The following is a 21,778-nucleotide window of genomic DNA, read 5'->3' as shown; positions in this document are numbered from 1 at the left end:
GTGAGGTGCTCTGGAGGCTGAGACAGACAGAGAAGCTCTCCCACAGACCCTCCTGTTTCCTGAGCTGAGTGGCAAGGACTTGGCATGCCCGGAGCCCGGGAAAGTCACATTTTACAGTCCCTGCTGTGTATGGGATGTAGGGCCCCAGAGAAGCGTTCACTTTGCCCGGATCCAAATTGGTGCTGTCTACTGCTGAGGCTAGTTTCTTTTTCTTCCTGCTTTCGCAAAAATGAGCAAGTTAGCATGGAAGCACCGAGGAGTCCCAGCTGCTCCCGACCCAGGCTCCCGACCCCTTCCTGAGGGCACCCGGAGGCCAGAGGAGGACTGTGGTCCCGGGTGGTGCCTGGACTTGGAAATCCAAGGGGAACGGCAGCCTCTGCTCACGCCGAGCACACGGGGCCCGTGTGGCTGGCAGTGTTTATTGTGTTAAGCTTCTTAGACAAATAGCTATTAAATATGTAAAACTGTTAAATACTACAAATCCCTCCCATCAAATGGCGACGATGAGAAGCTGGCAGTGTTGCCGCACACTCTAATCCACGAAGTTTGCGTGACTTTGTCAGACAGCGGGGCTGCCACCCAGCTGCTGTAACCACAAAGGGGGAGGAGGCCGCACACCAGAGGCCCCTGAGATGAGGGTCTCTGGGGATCTGGCCAAATGATCTAAAGCAGACATCCGGGCCTGCCTGCGGGTTCAACAGCCAGGTCCAGGGGCGGCTTAAGAAATGCTAAATTATTTTCCAAGGAAAACAATGCATAATATAACATACAAAATGCCTAGCACACAGTAGGGACGCGATAAATATTTGCTAAGGATTTGATGAGCGATGGAACATTTGCATTTTGGTGTAACTTTTATCATTGCGTAATCAAAGAAATCCAAAATTCACAGCGATGCCGCCAAGCCACAGAGCCTGTGGCCTTCCCCATCCCGTGTTCAGCCTGGGTTTCACGTCTGTCCAGCGCCTGCCCCGTGTCGGTCCCAAAGTGACCAGTTGTCCCCTATTGTTACCGTACGTCTCAGCACCCCAGAAGGCTAACCACACTTTTTACTGAAATACAGACATAGGAAAATATAAATGAGCAAAGAAACTACCTCCCACAAACATAAGGAACTTTAAATGACCTGTGTGCCAGTGTCACTAGCAAATCTGCAAGAAGCCACAAATGGTGCCGCCATGGGTGAGGAAGTGGGAAGACACCAACCACCCCTACGCTGGTCACGGCCCTGCAGAACCCCCACACCCCAGCCCGAGACACGCGCTCGTTCATGCCCGCGCACAGCCCATCCCCTGGCGGGTGCAGAGTCAGGGCCCCCCATCCTCGTGTCAGAGGGTGGGCAGCGTGGCCTCTCCAGGCAAAGTGGTTTTTTTCCAGTGAAGTAGGAATGGGTCAATACTAGGTCTTTTGATGTAAACCACCATTTAGTAGAGCAAAAGATAAAAGTATTGTCTTTAAAGATGCTGATAAACATCGGATGAAATTCAACATCCACTCTCTGTGTGTGAAATGCTCCTAATAACATAGAAATCCAAATAAAATAGAGATCCGACACCCTGGAGCCCTCTTCAGACCCTCAGCTGCTTTTTTCCGCAAGCTCCACGTCTGGCCCCTGTCAGGCATCCCCAGGCTTTCACCACCACACAGCTTGTGTAACGCAGACAAGTATTGATGTTCCTGACCTGTGTTTTATGTGTCAAATAAGTAACATAAACAGAAAATGCTCACAGGTTTAGCAATACTAGCAGACTTTTTTTTAAAATTGAAGTGTAGCTGATGTACAATATTATACGTTTCAGGTATACAATATAGTGATTCACAGTTTTTAAAGGTTATACTCCAATTATAGTTATTATAAGATATTGGCTGTGTTCCCTGCACTGTACAATGAACCCTGTAGCTTATCTTGTATAGAACAGTTTCTCTTACCCTCCTAACCCCTAGCTTGCCCCTCCCCCCTCCCTCTCCACTAGTTCGTGTTCTGCATCCGTGAGTCTGTTTCTTTCCTGTTTTCTTCACTAGTTTGCTGTATTTTTTAAATTCCGCATATGAGTAATATCATACCGTCTTTGTCTTTCTCTGTCTGACTTCTTTCACTTAGCATAATAATCTCTAAGAAGTCCATCCATGTCTCACTCCTTTTTAGTGGCTGAGTAGTATTCCATTGCATATGTGCGCCACATGTTCACCCGTTCATCTGTCGACGGGCATTTAGGTTGCTTCCACGGCTTTGCCATCGTACGTGGTGCTGCACTGAACACTGGGGTGCGTGTATCTTTTTGAATTAGTGTTGAGCACCTCCTAAGCATCAAGCTCGGGTGTTGTGCACAGAGTTGGGGCGGGTGGGGAGGGGAGGTAAAGAGACAGGTGCCCCCAACGGGCCAGCAATGGATGAAGCTCAGGGCCCACACCACCACTGCAGGCAGCGCCGAGTGCGAGGGTCACCCCTGGTAGCAGAACCTTCTCTCTGTGTACCGCCAACCCAAGGCCCCCACTGCCTAGACCGGTGGCAGTGTTGGGGTCGATCACGTGAGGGCCCGGCGAAGGAAGCGGGGCATCTGGCCCGTAGGCGGAGGTGGCCCCCAGCACTGTCGGCCAGGGCATCGTGAGAGGAGGGCTGAGAAGGAATGGCCTGGGAGGAGGAGACCAGCTTTGCAAGATGTTACTTAGGCTCGTAGTGGCCTTTTCCCTGGCTCCTGATGGGGATGGTACCTCAGCACTTGTGCATACGGGTCCGCTCTGCTTGGAGGAGAAACTCGGCTCCCAGTGACAGACAGCCTTGGTGGATCAGCGTGGCCTGGAGGGGAGCAGGCAGTGGCATCCCCCCACCTCCCAGCCGAACTGGGAGAAGGGCTCAGGGAAAAGGGGGCTGGCACAGGTGTCAGTCAAACAACACTTCCCCTGCACCCCACGCTGTTACAGAAGTGGAAGCAAGCTACGAGTCAGCCTGGGAGCTACCATCAAGAAGGCAAGAGATAACAGATGTTGGAGGAAGAGGAACCCTCGTGTGTTGTTGGCAGGGATGTACAATAAGTCAGTGCAGCCACTGTGGGCAACAGAGTGAAAGTTCCTCAAAAACTAAGAGTAGAGCTACCATACGATCTAGCAATTCTGGTTCTGGGCCTTTGTCTGAAGAAAACAAAAAGAGTAATTCAAAAATTTATATGCACCCCAATGTTCATCGCAGCACTATTTATAAGTGTCTTTACAGCCAAGACGTGGAAGCAACCCAAGCGTCCATCGACAGACGAATGGATAAAGAAGATGTGGTACGTATATACAATGGAATACTACTCAGCCATCACAGAGAATGAAATCCTGCCACGTGCGACATGGATGGACCTTGAAAGTATTTTGCTAAGTGACATAAGTCAGATGGAGAAAGATGGATTGTGCAATTTTACTCATCTGTGGAATCTGAGAAACAAAACAAAAACAAGCTCATAGATACTCAGCTGTATTGTGTCAGATGGAAACTACACTTGTGGTCGTGATCACACTGTAGTGTGTACAGATGTCAAATTATATTGTTCTACAGCTAAAACGTCTATTTTAAAAAAAGAAAGAATCAGCCGGGGGGTTGCCTTTGCAGGAAACGTGGTCACAGAGGGGCGATGAGGGCAGGCAGTGGTATCAGAGGGCGCTCGACACGGCCTCTGGGACAAGGGTGCAGGGCAGGAGGGAAAGGGGACCTTTCCCACAGTGCATAATTTATTTTTAAACCTGTGAGAGGCAAGCAGATGTGTCTGGTGGTTTTGCTTACAGGCCCAGAGTCGTCACCAGGGCCCAGCTAGTCTGGGCTTGTTTGTCACCGGCACAGGTCTGCACACACACGGGCCAGCAGGAGCCTGGAGCCCCCACCCAGCACACCCCCTCCAGCAGGGGCTGGAGGCCAAGCAGGGCTGCCCCTCCAGCGGGTGGGCGGCCGCCATCTGTCCCCCCGTGGGGCTTCCGGGTGTGGTCCCACCTGAGGCAGAGGGCTGGATCAAATGCGCTTTTGAGGTTCCTTCCCTCACAAGCCCCTGAAGTCTGTTCACTGGAGCCCGTGAAAGGTTGAAAGCGTAAAGCAACCGTGGATATAAAAGAGGCAAATGGAAGCTTTGGGTTTCGCCCTCCTCTCCCTGCGAGAGCCGACACCAGGGCCTGCAGCTCTCAGCTTCTAGAGCTGCTGCCTGCCCGCACGCCTCTGGGAACTAAGCCATCAACAGTAGGCTGAGAAGTGAGGCCGCACCATCTCCGCGCCCAAATGACTCTGAAGAGTGTCTGAGATCAAAGGAGCCAGGCGGCTTGTCCCACAACGGCCCCCAGACGGGAATTCACACCTCCCTGGGGCTGGCCCCGTGTGAGGAGGCATCGCTTGCAAAGGTGCATGAGTTCGAACTTTCAAAAGGTGCCCTCCGGCAGCCCCTCCAGGGACAACAAGATGAAAGGGTGACCTTGCTACACCACAGAAGATGCTTTTGTGGGGTCTGCATTGCAGCGGACCCTCTTCACAGGTCCTTGGCTTGAGGCCTCTAGTCCTGCTTTCCACAAACTGTGCCCCTCGCCAGCCAGGCGCAGAGCTGCAAGCTGTGTTGGAGTCCAGTGGGCTGCCCGGTGTGACTTGGAGCCAGAACTCGAAGGACAAAGAGCGAGGACAGGACACATTGGGAGGGACAGCGGTGGACGCCTCGGCCAAATGGACGCATAAAACCTTAATCTAGTAGCCGGAGTGGATACACCTGAACTCGTTAACACGACCGATTTCCCTGAACTTCCCCGATTCAGCTGGGAAACCAAGGACTGGCCACTTGAGTGTGTCACTGTAGCCCTGGTGACATGAGCACGTTCACTCAAAACGTCTCTAAGATGGTGCCCGGAGCACGGGGCCGGGGGCGCGCGTCCCTGCAGGGGGACTGCCCTCTTAGGGTAGCTTGCACACCCTCGGTGCTCGGTGAATGTTTGTTGGACACACGATTTGATGCTTGATATAACCTTCCTGAGGGTTAGCCTCTGTCACGGAACAGTAATTCACCCGGAACTCTTCAAGTGATGTATGTTAGTTGTTTCTGCTCACTTCAGTTACTGTTTAGCAGTGTTGTCTGAGCATCTGGGGTTTGCCCCCGTGGCTCGGATGTGCATGGAGGCTTCAGCTGTCCAAGAAGTTTTCCCAGAACAATCAAACTGCAGGCCACCGTAGTTCACCTGAGCCCCGTGGCCCAAATCCTACGAAAACACTACTTCAGGAAGAACTTAATTTTGTCTACAAGAAGTGTCCTTGGCTGCTATACACCATAAACTAGTGAGATAGTTGTCAACAGAAATCCTTCCTAGGATAGACAGTTTTCTATTTAAAATTTGCCAACCTAAAAAATACCTACACAAGATTGTCTGTTTCTGCCAGTTTTTCTAAAGCCTGACTCATGGCTACACAATTTACCCTTGATCTTGGCTCACCAAAGATGGTCTTAGTGGTTTGAAAGTCAAGTCGACAGAGTTCTAAATAAGCCCCCCTTTAGCAGTGGATGGAGCAGCTGTCCATCTGGGCCGTTCACTAAACACACACCAAACCCGGGGCACCCCTGCCTGCACCCCCGGGGACGGGACGCCCTCTGGACAGGCCCCAGGTGAGCCCCAAACCCAGGCCGTACCCTCTCACATCTGCCCCCTGAGGAAGCAGAGCTTTGCTCGCCTAGGTGCTCACTGACTGTTCCTGTGACAATGGAACAGAATTAATGAGCGTAAGGGTGGCCGCCCTGGACCCCGGTCCTCGACTGCTTCTGTCAGCAGAGGTACTGGCTAAGGGTAGGTGGTGACCGGGCACAGCTGCCCCTCCACCCCAAATGAGACCAGCCCTCACCAAGCAGCTGTCAGGCCGGCCAGCCAGATTCCAACAGGTGGTCTGTACAGGTTAAAAACTCCCTATCCTGTTACTGGTTCCCAGAGCTATCCAATTCCCCCTTCCTTCTTCTGGGGAGAACTTTGTTATGAATAGAAACTTTGAATCTCAAGGTGCGTCCTCTGTCCTTCCCTCCCGGGCAGGAGAACCTCAGACCAGACGCAGAGGAGCAGAGCCCCAGGTGCTGAGTCCCCTCCTGCCAGTGGGGGGAGCCCTGAGCCGCCCGACCGGACATCAGTGCTCACGTTGGCAGTTCAGGCCAAGATGCGGACAGGGGTTCAGGGATCCGCTTCCCAGCCCACCAGCCAGGAGAAAAGGACTAAGATGAGGGGCTAAATGATCCCTAAGGCCCTCGGCCCCAAAGTTCTACCACCTTACCGGGCTCACGACCGCACTCACACTCTGGCCCTTCCCAGTGCAGGGGCGCTGGGCAGGTGGGCAGGGGCAGGGGGGTGGGGTTCGGGGAGGCTGGAGGAAGGCACTGGGGCTTGGCACGAGCAGGCACTAGCTGCGTGACCTTGGACGAGCGCCTTAGCCTCTCTGACCCTTGGGGTCCTCTTCCAAGGCGGGGATGTGGTGCCTCCCTGTCAGGGCGGTGAACAGGGGCGCAGACCCGCGAGCGCAGCGGCTGCCACCGGCTCCTCACAGCCTTCCCCTCCCCCGACCACATCCCTGTCACTAAGAATTCGTGGTCTCCCCAGATGTGTTGAAGTTCCTTAAAGAGGCCTCGACAAACCATGAATCCTCTCAGTTTCCTCATTTTAAAAAGCTGAATGACACTTTCAACAACTTGTACTGCAAACGTTACCATGGAATCCAGTGGAAAGTTACGTAAAAGTCCTCGCGCAGTCTAAACGTGACGCGAACGTTATTTATTGCAAGGACGCGCTCACCATGGCGACTGATTCCGTGGGCACTTCACGTATTAAAAGTGGATCTTGCCACAAATGCTCATGGTTCAAGGAAGTCTCTGTCCTGGTTTTTTACGGTTCATGGTGGGGGATGAGCGTCCTTTGACAACCTAAGAGAAAGAAAAGTAGATAATTAACTTTGGTGTTTTTCCTTTTACCTTTTAATTGTTTTAGCTCATTGGTTTTGTCTTGTTTTGTTTTTCTTTTCTCAAGTGACCACGCCTGAATACAGGCTGTATCCTCAGTAACAGAATGATCTGGGCAGTTCCAAGGTGTGTCAGTCCCTCTCATGCCTCCTCAGCCAGCCAGACCCGCCCCGGTTGCAGCCGTCCTGCTGATCGGTGACCAGTTGCCTGGGAGAGCAAAAAGGGAAGGGGACTGTTTCCCCTGGTCCCACGTCCCACTGAGAAAGGTTCAGGGGAGGCTGGTGTGGTGACCAGACAAGGCGGGGCTTCCGGGAGACTCCAGACAGCCAAAAAGGAAAGTCAGGAATCGCAGACTCACCCCCTACCACCCTTCTGTCAGGCAGGGTCTCACTGGTCAGCCCCGAACTTCAGCTGAGATCCGAAGCACAGTCAGTGGTGCGTCCGAAGAAAGGATGAGCGAGAGCCCCGCCGGGGGCCACCCGGCGGGGTTTGTCCCCGGGGCTGCGGTTGGAAGAGGTGGCCCTGGCCCGCGGCGAGCCGTGGGGCGTGGAGGAGGGAGGTGGTCTTGAGACAGGCCGTCTGCACTCCTGCTTGGTGTGGCGCCGCGGTCAGTTCCTTTCCCATGAAAGACCCTCCCAAGTCCTGCTAGGGAAGCCAGTGAGTCCTAAACAAGCCACGTTCATTTGGCATTTGACTTTATGACGTCCTTCGCTGTCTGCAGTAGCTCTGGGCAATAAATGTTTATCGGTGAGGCCCCGAGCGCCACCACCTGCGACTGGAAAGCACAGTCGCGGTGTCTGGACAAGACGCGGTTTGTCTTCTCGCGGAAGGGAGTCGCTGGTCCGACTGGAACTGCACGATGACCCAGGACCGGGGGGGGGGGGGTCTCATTTTGCTTGAGACCCAGATGCGGAGGAGGGCGCCTTGTCAGGGCCCTTTCGGAGACCCCAGCAGCACCCTCCGGCTCCTGGGGAAATTCCCAGGCTCCCGGGCAGTCAGCCTGGTGCTGGCAGCCCTCTTCCCGGGTGAGTAACCGAGGTCTGAGAAGCTGTGCCTTTGCCCCAGATTATACAGCTAACAAGTGGTGGGTCCAGGGTTCCAAACCAGAATCCAAACGCAGGTCCGTACTCAAGTAGGCGGGCACGCGCACGTGCAGGCACACGTGTGCACACACCTGCACACGCTGCTGAGGGCAGCTCAGAAGGCTGCCCGGGCCCAAGGGCCTTCACGCAGGCACAGCGGCCACAGAGCATCCAGGGTCAGGCTTGGGGCTGCGGGAAGAGCAGCTCCGTCTCTGGTCCCATCTGCAGGCTCTGCCGGTGCCGTTTAGCAGAGGAGCCCTAAGTCCCCACAGATCACTCTTTACTGTTTAAAGAACAAGGCAGGTGGGGCCTGGCAGCCCACGGAGCTACCAGCACCCTCTCCTGAGGTCTGCGTGCCTGCAGGGCATCTGACCGCCCTGAATTCTAATCCTGGAAGCAGGAGCGCCAGCCCTCTCACCGGGCTAGTCCTGAGAGGGTGGGGCAGGGGTTGTTTCTGGAAGTCCAAGCTAGAGCCCGCCCTCGGCTTCAGACTCCGGAAGTGCCTGTTCCCTGTGTTATGTCCTCCTCTGCTTGAACCAGCTCAGATAGATGCAGGTGTCTGCAGCTATGCTCTGACCCCCAGATCCTGCATCTGCCCCCAGCTGGGCCTACGCTTGCCCCCTTCTGGAGGTGAAGAATGTGCTGACGAGCAAATGAACCCTCGGGCCTGTTCTTTCTTAGCTAGAAAACAAGCCGGTCGGCTGAGGTATTGCTCAGTGAGTCCTCACCTCCAGCCCTCCCACCCCTTCATGGGAGAGCCAGGCCTGGAGAGTTGCCCCCTCGTCCCGGGAGGGGGCCTGCCAGGCCCGCTGCCCACAGACGCTGAGTGAGAAAGGGAGCCTACTGCCCAATGCCACCGAGCACCGGGGTGATGGCTTGGAGCACAGGGTTGTCATAGCGATAGCTGGTTACTGCACCCAAGCATGGTTTTGAGAATAAAACGAGACATTAGACGGTTTCGTGTGTCACACACACACGCGCACTATCGTTGAGACACCGTCGCCTGACAGTCTCTGCCGGTGTCTGAGATCCAGCTGTTCGCTGGGAATTCCTTTCTCCCCGGTCGGTTCTTCTCTTCCCTCCACCCAGCTCAGGACCGTGCAAGGGTCTGATCACAGACGCTGTGCTCTGTAGGCAACCTCCTGGCATCTCCCTACCCTGCGGGTGCGGTTCTGCTACCTCAGGTGGGGCAGGGCACCACCAGGACGGTGGCCCCGGACGGAGGGGCATCCGCAAGCCCCTCGAAGCCTTCCTGGGCCGCCATCTCCACCCTCCTCCCCAGCCGCCCCACAGCTAGTCCTGTGTGTCTGTTCCCTGCTCAGCTCTGCCGGCTGCGTTCCCAGCCAGGCCCCCGTGAGATGCACTCAGGGAACCTCTTCCACACCAATGAGTCCCGCGGCACCGCCCCCCTCCAGACCCCGCTGTGTGATTTAATAAACACAGACGCCTCCATCTTCCCCCCACGCTAAGCTGCCTTCCCTCCTCCCCAAGGGGGGCTGTCGTGCTTGCCATCGTGGCCTTTCCCGGCAACTTCTAGTTGACTTGGGCACACACAGCCTCTCCGGTCTGCACAGGTGTGGCTTCCCTCCACCTTTGGCAAACTGCCCTCAGGCCCAATGCAAACAGAGTAATTTTGCTCTCTCCATCTCTTCCTTTTAAATTTCCTCCACAGCTTCCCCGGGAGTAAGGAGGCTCAGACAAGCTGAGCAAAAGCCAGGTGCCCCTGAATCTCCCTGAGCCTCAATTTCCTCATCCATAAAATGGGGGTGTCCTTTCCAGGAGGTGTGGCTGAGCCAGAGGCAGCTGTGCTCACCTCCAGCAGGTGCCGGACGCCTCTCCTTCCTCTTTGTGTGTGTCTCTGCCCCTGTCTCTCTGTCTCTCTCTCTGCCTGTGTCTTTCTCTGTCTCTGTCTCTGCTTCCACCCCTAACGGTCATGCCCTGGCTACCTGGCCTCAACGCTGAGCCCTGGGCGTCCAGTAGACGCACATAGGAGCCCCTGCCGTGCTCACTGCCCTTCTTAAGTCACTCCTAGTTCAAGGGTAGCGTCTGAATCTGCCCTTGGCCCAAGAGGCAGAAGGCCCAGGGGGCTGATGGGAAACTGAGGGGACGGCCAGCTTCTCTGCAGGAGCTGGCACTTGAGACAGACAGGCAGCAGAAGGCAAAGCCAGAAGACACCCAGAGAGCAGGTAACGAGAAGCGGGGTCGGCGCAGGGGCCACCTAAGAGGGGCTGCGTGTCCTGGGCCGACCGTCTTCCTTCCCTCTCCTGACCCCTCCTGATCCGAAGGCTGCATGAGCCCCTGCAGCCCAGGTGGGAGGGTCGGCCTGAGCCGCGGCCACATCGGCCCTTCCGTGTCTGGGGGTGTGTCTTGTCTTCAGCCAGGCCTTCGAGGGGCCCGGCCGCACCCTGACCCCTTGTCATCCCCAGTCCTTGGCTCTCCCAGGATCGCGTCTCCTTCAAAGTGGCCACACAAGCTAGCTTGACGAGCTAATCCCCAAACCTGAAAGAAATGAGGCACCATTGAAAGCAGTCAGGCAGATGTCACCTAGAGGATGGCTCTCCCTCTCCTCTGCCCAGAAGGCTGGTAAGTGGGGACCTCAGACAGGTCTGGGCCACCAGCATGGACTGTCTGAGCACTTTCTCCTCACGGACTTCTCATCTAGAGCAGAGTCGGAGGGGATTCAAAAGCAACAGGAGGTAAACCTGGAAAAGCAGCTTTTCTCCTCATTGTAGTAATTCTTTAAGTATAATAACCATAGTAACAGCTAATGCTTATTGGTCACGTATTACTTGTCAGCTGTGTTTTCAGTTTAAGCCACTGAACCCTGTGGCACAGATACTACCAGCATCCCCATTATTTTACAGATGTGGAAACTGAGGCACAGACAGGGCAGCACCAGGAGTCTCACCCTGCGTTCTCACTTCAGAGCCTGAACTCCTAACAACCGCTGTCCTTTGCAGTTTTCAGGGAACTGTCAGAAGCTAAGAGATCTGTAACATTTCAGGCTTTGGGGTCGGATGCGATCTCCTTGCCTCTCCAGCTGCTGTGACCGTGGGGAAGGATTTAACCTCTCTGAGTCCCAGGTTCCTCATCTGTGTGACAAAGTAGGCCTACTGTCAGGCTTAAATGGCATGAATTCTGTTACAGATGACGCGGCCCTCCTGGTCAGAGCCGAGCCTCCAGGCTGAGAGGGGCTGGTGAGGGCGGAGTCTGAGGACTGTCCCTTGGGCAGGAGTTTTCCTTTGTCCCCTTGGTTGCCGCCCTCCTTCCTCTACCCCACAGAGTGCTTTCTGATGGTTCTGGAAGCCCTCCTGCCTACCCATTTCTGTCCAGGGCGACTCCCCAGCTTGCGTCTGCTGGTTCCCAGTGTGGCTTCACGCTCATGACATAGAATCACAGAGTCCCCTCAAAACCCGTGTTCCCGAAGGAGCGGAGGGTCAGAGGCCTGAAGTGGTCTGTCCCGTGTCACAGGCTGTGCAGTACAGACGGTCACCAGCCGAGCAGGGGCTGGATCCGTTCACCACAACCAGGTGCTGTGCACCCTGAGCGCCAGACACCCGTCCAAGCGAGCAAGACGTGTGAAGCTTTGCCCTCCTGGCTGCAGCCGATAGGGGACAAGATTATAACCGACAGACGCTGCGCAAGGGGCCGCAGCAGGAAACGATGGCGGAGGTGGGGAGGGCGTGGTGCTCCAGAAAGGGACGAGGGAACCCCATCTTCTGAGCAAGCCACCCGCGCAGGGCGTCCCACAGGCCGGGCGGGCGGTGCCTGCTTCCCGCCCGCTCGCAGGGGCCCTGCTCCCCCGCCAGCTTACGTGTGGCCTCCTGCCCTGCCTTTCGGGCCCAGGCTCTCTGAGCACCTACTGTTTACAACAGAGCAGGGAAAGAGTGCGGCTCCTCCCAGAATGGGGCGCAGGGGCTGGGAAACCAGCAGCTGCTCTGGACAGAAAGCTCTGCAGAAAAGAGAATATCTGGAAGCAGCCCTCTGACCTCCATGCCACGGGGCGGGAATGTACCAGCTTGCAGAAGCGTCTGGGCGACAGAGCTGCGTGGGTTTCAGCACCACTCCCCACGGCCTGTGGGCAGGCACAGGGGCTCCCAGAAGGGGAGAGGGCAGTGACCCCTTTTACCCTCAAGCCTTTCTGTGCCTTCCCTCACTGTCGTTACCACATCTGTGAACATCTAGATGCCAGAGAAACAGGGCACTGGATCAGGTCTCTAGTAGCCACGTTCTTGGGCAAATTTTTCCCCTTTAAACGAAGTAAGTCTATTAAAGAGTATGAAAGACAACAAACAACTCTGGACACATGGCCTGTTGAGGCAAAAAGAAATGAAGGTTTCTTCATTGGGGAAAGGCTTTGGGGCGACATCTCGACTCTGGGAAATAGAGCACAGCTAATATCTGGGAGGAAGGCTCTCGTGCTCCGACGTCTCGAATGTTGATGACTGTTGTGTGGTGTTTGTTGTGCTGTGTTGTGTTGTGTTGCTCACTTGCCTTTCTTTCTGGGAGGTTGTGCATCTCCGATCTTCTCCTTCCTTGGAAATTTTTAGCAAGTAGGCAAATTCACAAGTATGAAACCCGTGGGTAATGAGGATTGACTACGCATGTGCACATGTAGTCTCAGGGCATGTGCGTGTGAGACGGGCACCGAACAGGCTGCCCTGAAGTCGCCATCCGGGTATCGCACTACTTTGCTGTGCCCTGCTTGCTCCAAGCACTGGGACTGAAACACTGAGAGACACAGAGTTGCTGCTCCCAGAGGCTTTATTCTTTTTAAATGTTGAGGCTTCTTTTAATTTATTTATTTTTATTTATTTTCTGGCTGTGTTGGGTCTTCGTTTCTCTGCGAGGGCTTTCTCTAAGTTGCAGCGAGCGGGGGCCACTCTTCATCGCGGTGCGCAGGCCTCTCAGTGTTGCGGCCTCTCCCGTTGCGGAGCACAGGCTCCGGACGCGCAGGCCCAGCGGCCGTGGCTCACGGGCCTAGTTGCTCTGCGGCATGTGGGATCTTCCCAGACCAGGGCTCGAACCCATGTCCCCTGCATTAGCAGGCAGATTCTCAACCACTGCGCCACCAGGGAAGCCCTTCCTAACGGCGTGAAGACGTCTGTCTGGGGAGGGGAGAAGGCGAGGTGGCTGGTGGCCTGGAGGCCCGAAGTGGCTGGCGAGGCTCCAGAGCCCCAGGCCTGGGGTGCGGTTAGTTCTGTGGACGAGAATGGGGCTGGTGGGAGTGGTTAGTGGGATTTTGACTCTTTATGTAATTGTGGGTTTTTAATGAAAAGGTATAGTCATGTAGCATAATATACCAACAAAACCTTAAATAACAAAAGCCAAGCGTATCCAAGTTCCTTCAAGAGTGGCCTCCAGAGCCCTAAGAAACACCCACCAGCAGAACTTGGGTAAGGAGGGAGAACGCTACAGAGGTCCGAGGCGCAGCTAATGGAGCAGGAGGAAGCCCCAGAGATGCGCTGCCACAGAGCCGAGGCAGACAGAGGGAGGCCAAGCAAGAGGATTCTCTTTAGATTTGGCCCAAGTACCTCCGTGGCGCCTTGACAAGCGCACTTTGATGTGTCAGAGTGCAGGAGGCCACGTGGAGGGAAGGGTGGCGAGTGGTGTTTACAGAAAGCGTTTTGAGGAATTTGACTATAAAGGGAATCAGAGTAATGGAACAGTAGCTGGAGGGGGGTGAGGAGGCCAGAGGGGTTCTCTTGTTTCTTTATGTGGGAGGCCCTAAAGCACATCAGTTTGCCAGTGAGGATGGCCAAGTCCTAAAGAAAGACCAGTAATTCACAACGGAGGAGGGCGTAATAGGAGGAAAGAAGACCTACACAATGAGAGGGAAAGGGGTCTGAAACTCCTGTGAAATAACTGATCTTTGTTAGGAGGAAAGACCTTCTCCAGTTGTATCTGGATGGAATAAAGAGAGAAGGGTGCATATAGGAGTATAGACTTGGGAGGAGAGTACAATGATAGTGTAATACATCACGGGCTTCCCTGGTGGCACAGTAGTTAGGAATCTGCCTGCCAATGCAGGGGACACGGGTTCGAGTCCTGGTCCGGGAAGATCCCACATGCCGCGGAGCAACTAAGCCCGTGCGCCACAACTACTGAGCCAGTGCTCTAGAGCCCGCAAGCCACAACTACTGAGCCCGCGTGCCACAACTACTGAAGCCCGTGTGCCTAGAGCCCGTGCTCCGCGACGAGAGAATCCACTGCAATGAGAAGCCCGCGCACCACAACGAAGAGTAGGCCCCGCTCGCCGCAACTAGAGCAAGCTCACGTGCAGCAACGAAGACCCAATGCAGCCAAAAATAAATAAATAAATAAATTTATTAAACAATACATCATAAAGTATGATTTAATATTTGTAACTTTATAAGACTTCTCGTATAAAAGAGTTCACAAGTCTGAAATCAATCTTTGGTTAACAAACTCAGTTTGGGGGTCTGAAAATATAGTCACCGTATCATGCTGGGTCATTTACAAAATTTTGCATGCATAGAGTTTTAACTGCAAAATGGCAGGAGGTGAGAGGAGCTGGTCCCATCCAACTGTTTGCATCAAACTAACCCCAAGGGACCTTAGGGAGTGGCCAGGGACTAGAGGCCAGCCCACAGAAGGCCAGCAGGGGCACATGACAGGCAGAAGGCGGAAGTGACCCAGGAAAGGCACTGGTCAGCGGCAAAGCCCTGTATCCTACCTTCAGTGGCAGCTGCTGCCTCCTAAGCTCAGAAACAAAGGCTTAATTCGGAGATCAGGCTCCCGCTGGGACGGAAGGAGAAGCTAGCGCAGCGGTTCCTCAAACTTCCTACCACCAAGAATTCTTTTTCTCTTTCCCACCCCGCCTCCATTGACCCACCCTGTGTCGGGAAGGTTTCTCTTACAAAATTGCATTTAGTAACAATGAATTCTTCAAGAATCAAAGATATTTATAGTTTCCAGCCAAAGTTTTATTGAATAAAGTCCTGAGTTTGTTTAATTAATTATTTTAACAAATATGTATTCATCAGTAATGGCAGACATGGATGTCGAGCCCTCCAGGGTAAGAGTCAGAAGTCACCATGCAGTGAGGAGTTACCCTCCTCAGGACGTCTGTGCAGGAGGAGAGGGGGGCGGGGACGAGGCAGGGAAGGAAGAGGAGGCAGAGGTGGGTCAGGGGCAGCTTCCCAGAGGCACCCCTGAGCCGGGACTTGAAGGAGAAGAAGGACAAATAAGAGTTTCCAAGTAGGGCTTCCCTGGTAGCGCAGTGGTTAAGAATCCGCTTGCCAATGCCAGGGACATGGGTTCGAGCCCTGGTCCGGGAAGATCCCACATGCCGCAGAGAAACTAAGCCCGTGCGCTACGACTACTGAGCCCACGAGCCACGACTACTGAGCCCACGAGCCACAACTACTGAGCCCACGAGCCACAACTACTGAGCCCGTGCGCCTAGAGCACGAGCTCCACAACAAGAGAAGCCACCGCAATGAGAAACCCGCGCACCGCAACGAAGAGTACTAGAGAAAGCCCGTGCACAGCAATGAAGACCCAAAGCAGCCAAAAAGAAAAAAAGAAAAGAAAAAAAGTTTCTAGGCAGATAGAAGGGCGTTCGGTTGTGGACCCCCCAGAGAACGGGAACAGCCTGAGGCTTAAAGAAAATAGCTGCAATTCACTGAGGCCTTGCTGCGCGTCGGGCTCCGGGCTGAGCACTCACACGCGTCACTTCATCCGCTCCTCCTAGCGTTGCACACATTTCACAGGTGAGGATGTCTGAGGCCGCATGGCTGGGAAGTGAGGGAATTGGGCCCCAGGGCTGACAGCCACCGACTCTGCAAGTGTGTTTGGCCCACAGCAAGCAGCTTGTCGTCACTGGAAAGGGACAGTGGGAAGACAGGCCAGGACCTGAGGGTGCTGGTGCGGCTCGGCTGCGCCACGTTGGTCTGCAGAGCTGCTCCAGTGCCGGCGGGGAGTGGGCAGAGTGCAGTGCAGACGCGAGCACAGAGCCATGCACTGCACCGCTGCACAGTCACCCTGCAAACACAGAGAAAGCGGAGCCTTTTCTTGGGCCTTATTTCACATTAATGTCCAGTTCATGTTAGATTTTCCAAAATATTGTCCCTGGATGCCCCCTCTAAGCTGGCATCTTGTAAACACCCTGGGGCTCATGGCACACCCTGGCTTCCTCTTGGCATCCACGTCTGTCTCGGCTGCTGAATGAGCCCAGCTCTGACTCTTTCTGGGTGGAAATCCACGTAGATTTGCTTCCTATCTGTAACTTTCCTTAATTCAACCTCCTGTCACATACACTTGTCACAGCTGTAAAGGAAGGAGAAGAGCTGTGATCTTGCCCTGACCATCTGCCACATTTGCAAGGAATACTGTCCCTATAGAAGCTGATTTTGGAATGGAGTCATGGAGGAAGCTGAGATAAATAAGTGTCTCCTTTTCTGGACAATTCCTTGAGATGGAATCTACTCCAAAAGGCAAGGCACTTAGTTTCCGCCCAGAAACTGATGTCACTTGGGCAACAGTATTCCATCTGAAAGTGACAGTGACAATGAATTGGCATCATAGACGCAGCTGGACCTCGCCACGGCACATTCACAAGTGGATGTGACATGTCACGCGCCACCCAATTCCAGGTCATAGAGGCAAGAGGACACCTTTGAAACTTAAAGATAGCTTTAGTTTAAGGAAAAGAGGAAAGAATATGCTCAGGAATAATCGTTTGGATTCAATTCTCGTTCAGAGTGGCACAAACATCAAATATAAATAGGTTTACAGGGGCTTTACGTAGACTGTGGGTGATCGATGCACGGCCGGCTGTTAAGGGTAGCTCAAGACGACTGGGCTGTTTTGAGGCCAAGCTCTGGGAGGCACCCTCTCGCTCCCACAAACTGTTCCCTGGGCGCTTTCAGAGAGAAGCTGCGCCTGTGCAGCCCACCCTCTGACTCTCCTTTTAAGGCCATCAGGGATCTGAGCCCGGCAGGCAGGGAGCAGGCAGGGCAGCTGGATGCCTGCGAATAGCTTGACTCTGAAGTGTCTAAAAGGGAGCCTGACAGCCTGGGCCTCGCAGAAGAGGCACCGGTCACACAGACCCTCTGCCCCGGTGCCCAGAGGAGCCATCTGGAGCTGAGCTGAGCTGGAACAGACCCTTGGCTGGTAGGTTCCCTGAGTCCCTCTCCCAGAAACAGTCCCAACAGGAGCAATAAAGATAAAGGCAGAGGTGACAATGAGACTAATAGCAACGCATCCTTACTATGATCCCTAGAATAAAATATGAACAAAGGTGTTGACCACAAGCAGGCATAGGAGATAGAGTGTTGAATACAGGGGCTAAGCTAAGAGGATTCCCAAGAGCAAGCCAAACTCCCTCAGTTAGTGGGCCAGATAGCCTGCAAAGTGTGTTATTTGAGAAAGCAAGTGATATTTACATTATTAACACAGAGCAGGGTAACATGATAGAAACCCCGTTTAAAATCAAAAAACCAAAAACCTTGGAAGAAAATGCACTGCCCTGGAGGAGAAGCTGTGACCTTGTGAGGGAGCTTCCTACGTGGCCCCGGGGATGGGCTGAGTGGACGAGCCCCCATCCCTGGAGATGCTCATGCAGAGGCCAGGTGCCCCCACCCCAGGGCAGCGGGAAAGGAACATCTGACCTGTACAAGCGGGAAGCTTGAAGCCCTGCCCTGTCTGAGTTTGGAACCTATGATTGAAAGAACGTTGTGGCTTTTTTCGAAACTGAAGTTTATCTTACAACGGCATAAACTAAAACAATCAATCGTACTTAGATATGTGTCACATCACAGTAGATTATTGTTTGACTAATAGAAACAGGTCAAATTTGCCGATCTAAGCAATGGTAAGATGTAAACTTAGATTGCTCTGTTGATGAAAAATTGAACTGAATCTGATCAAGCTTCTAAATCTAACTACCGATTTCTAGGAAAAGACAAGCACAGAAGCTACAGGAATATAATCGGTGACATCCAGAAAGTGGGAAACTCTGCAGTACAAAGCACCTGGCTTCTTTGACCTTTGAGTTTCAAGAGATTGAAAGAGATTAATACAGAGAGAGAGATTGGCGAGAGAGAGGGAGACTGAAGAGGGAGATTGATTTATTTGGCTCCAGGTTTGAATGAACTGTAAATAGACATTTGTGAGACAATCGAGACAATTTGAACATAGACTGGATATTTCGTTGAGAAATTAATCTTTTAAAGTATGATTATGAAATTGTGATTATATTTTAAAATATGATCATTATCTTTTAGAGGGTTGAAATATTTACAGATGATGTTATAGGATTTTCATCTGATTTCTTCACATCAAATAGGTTCTTTAGAATCGAATAGAAGATTTCTTTCCTCTATCTAATAGAAGATACAGAACAGGAGGCACTGAAGTATCAGGAGGGCTCAAAACTGGCTGTAAATTTTGAGCAAATGAAGGTCTCACGTTAAAGCTCCCTCCAGTGTAAAATCGCAGACGGATTTTTCTCATGGAATTACGGGGACACGGGGCAAGACAGCGCTAGTAAGGGGGGGGAGGGAGGCCAAATGCCCCTCAAGACTACACCAAACTTCCTGATAAGTTTGTGTTTGTTTGCGGTGCGCGGGCCTCTCACTGCCGTGGCCTCTCCCGCTGCGGAGCGCAGGCTCCGGACGCGCAGGCTCAGCGGCCATGGCTCACGGGCCCAGCCGCTCCGCGGCATGTGGGATCTTCCCGGACCGGGGCACGAACCCGCGTCCCCCGCATCGGCAGGCGGACTCCCAACCACTGCGCCACCAGGGAAGCCCTCCTGATAAGTTTTGACCAGTAATTTGTTTCCCTCCAATCTGTGAAAACTGTAAGAAAGAATGTGTTTTTTTCTTGGTTTTGAAGTGTTGATATTTGACATTACTCCAAACTTCCAATGGAATAAAAAAGGCATTGGTGATTTTCCCTGGAGTTTTTCTTTAATTGTTTTGTGGGGGACATATTGGCTCTAAGCATTTATTAGCGTGTCTTTTTGAGGGAAACTCTACACCCTTCAATATCATTTTCTTTGTTAGAATTTTGTAATGTTTGCTAAAGGTTAAAATTCCTTTCACCTTCATGAAGGCTGAGGGAAGTCAGAATTCTCTGTGATTCTCTCCAGACGACCCAGAGACTTTGTACACCTCTTTCTGAAAAGGCTAGGGTTTCAGTTTCATAATTCGACAGATAAGCAAGACTAGTGTTCTGGCCATGCCATTGCCTAACTGCCCAACAGTCCTGAAATACAGCAGGCATGCGCTCTGCAGTTAGCCCCATCCTTGCCCCACCTACCCACCCCCAAAATATTTGTGGCTTATGAAAACAGCACCATGAAAACAATAGTTTTTATTAGTTAATAATTAGGAAATGATCAGGTATATCTCTTGATGTCAACATGGCTGGTTAAAAGTGAGATACTCTGTCAAACAACCTAATTTTTTACCAACTCAAACCAAATTACCAGTTGGATTTTTCTCATTAAGTTAGCTGATTACTAGATTGCATCCACACTCAAAATAAAATATTGTGAGGAGGTTGGCAAAAATGGAAGAGGAGTTATTAAATGAAGAATCCTAAATTTACAAAACTTTACCTAAAACTTTTTTTAATGACAAAGTATCATTATGGAGGCCTATAAAATAAGGAAAACCACCCATATTGGGCCACTCCACTGTATTAATTTGGACCTCTTTTCTTCTGCATTATTATATTCATGTTTTCACATACCTTTGGTCATGGCGCACAGACAATTTTCATTCTGTGGATTTCATGCAATGTTCTGCCCTAATATTCTGCAGTGTTACCACAAGGGCTTCACGGGCACTACTTTTAAGGGCTGCAGAGTTCCTAGGTAGTCAGTATTTCATAAATTGCTCAATCATTCCCAATTGTTAGTTTTTAAGGAACTTAAAACAGAAACACCGTCTGGACGAGGTTTTTATTTATCTAGATGTGCTTCATGTCAGGACCCCCACTAGCAACAGCCCACATGGGCCGAGTCCCAGTGCTTTTCTCAAAGGGAACCGTACACCGCACAAGAAGAAGCTGAGGCTTCAACACATGACCTTCGTGTTAGGATCCCAGCCTCCCTCTGAGGCACAACACAAGAGTCACTAAGTGCTTGGCTTCTTTCTCAGGAAGAATCACCAGCACAGTCTCCCTTCTGCTCTGCTCCCTCTAGAACCTATATTCCTCTGTGTTGACTGTCTCCCTTCCCCCAACATAAGATGAGCTCCAGAGGACTGGTGTCTGTTCAGGCCTGGCACGGAGATGGTGCTCAGCTGGTATTTGGGGGAACAAATGAGCCTTGCAAACTCATCCCCAAGATCCTCAAACCCCTGGCTTTTCTTTGTTCTCAAGTCCCAGCTCACATGGTTCATACTCTTTTCAGAGCCTGCAGAAAGGAATATGACCAACCACCCTGGCTCCTTGACATTACCCAGGGTCTCCTGTCCCTGACCCTGTGTCTTTCTCCCTGTTCACACCTTCCCCTTCCCTCTGAGGAGTTTCACAAGGATCCTACAAATGGGGAATGTTCTATGACATTTAAGGCTTCCAGAGCCTCAGAGCCTGGGAGCGGGATGGTTGGCAGTTCTCCGGGAGGCCTTCGCCAAGCCTACAAGCTTCCAGAGATCCGTGCACTGCACCCCTCCCAGGAAGCAGTGATAACAGAGTTCGTACAGTCCAAGATGACCTCCTGAGACGCTAGCCAACATTTCAGGGTTTGTAGGTGGATGTTCTCAGCATCCTAAATGAAGAGGAAAAACAGCAACGTCGTCACAAACGGACCAGCAGCGTCTTCACCCTCTAGGCCAGCCTCATGGCTCTGAACAGTCAATTCAAAAAGTAAATGAGATTATCAAAACGGGAAGAAAACAGAATCCAGGTGCAGGTTTTGAAATAGTTAAAAATAAATGTTAGGAAAGAAAACCAAAACTAAACAGGTACTCTTAACAAGTCGATTACAAGTGTTAATATTTGAAAGACAGCCTTGAATTGAAATGTTTGGTCAGGCCGTATATTACAGCATGTTTCAACCTTTGGCTTAGAAAATGTGGTCATTATAATGGCAAGCTTTCCTTTTTCCTTTTTAAACTTTTTCCAGTTAGGGCAGGTCAGCCTTGGGGTTACCAGATCTCTCTTCTGAGCAAAGGAGAAGAAAGGCAAAATTACCTGTGATATATAAGGAAAACACATGTACCCCTTGCCAGTGGCACAGGAAATCAGTAGAAGCCAACTCCTATTAAATCAAAAGGCATTAAGTTAAATGCAAGAAAAGCAAGTCTTTTCTTGTGTTTTCTTGGGGGTGTAGTTACTACTTGAAGTAAGCAGCCCACTCACTGGGATTTAGAACTTCATTAAATGGACATTGTGCTCGTGACTTTGTGGCCACTTTCTACCATGAGCGCCTACACAAAATCTTCAGCCACGAATCTCAGTGGCGTTTGTAGCCTTGGGTCCTTAGAGCATCATAACATCACATTTCATTTGAAAGGAACATACTGAAGTTCAAGAAGTAAAAGGATTTACTGGTAGCAGAAAACAAAGAAAACCCAGAGAGAGAGTGCAGTAGCATAAAACAAATACTGTCTTAATTTCAGTCCTACCACCAGTCATCTACCTGAGCAGACCCCGTCAATTTCCCCATTTCCACAGAAATACTGTGTTCTGATGTTTTTCTCCCCCCTTTCTCTTTCTCCCTCTCTCCCCTCCCACCCATACACATACACAGGACCTCCAGTATAGATAACTACCTGCCAACTTTTC

General features: G+C 52.1%; 1 protein-coding gene across 1 annotated transcript in view; it reads left to right on the top strand.

Annotated features, from left to right (window-relative positions):
- The window catches only part of FAM120B (family with sequence similarity 120 member B), a 94,133-nt gene extending 87,293 nt beyond the window's left edge, over window positions 1–6,840 (top strand). Inside the window, exon 11 of the mRNA XM_067701473.1 lies at window positions 6,022–6,840. The gene's annotated coding sequence lies outside the window, so the exon portion shown is untranslated. The remainder of the gene's footprint in view (window positions 1–6,021) is intronic.
- Window positions 6,841–21,778: the final 14,938 nt, after the last annotated feature.

The sequence above is a fragment of the Pseudorca crassidens genome, chromosome 13 (assembly GCF_039906515.1).
Source record: "Pseudorca crassidens isolate mPseCra1 chromosome 13, mPseCra1.hap1, whole genome shotgun sequence".
Lineage (NCBI taxonomy): Eukaryota > Metazoa > Chordata > Mammalia > Artiodactyla > Delphinidae > Pseudorca > Pseudorca crassidens.
This window is presented reverse-complemented; position numbering and strand designations above follow the sequence as displayed.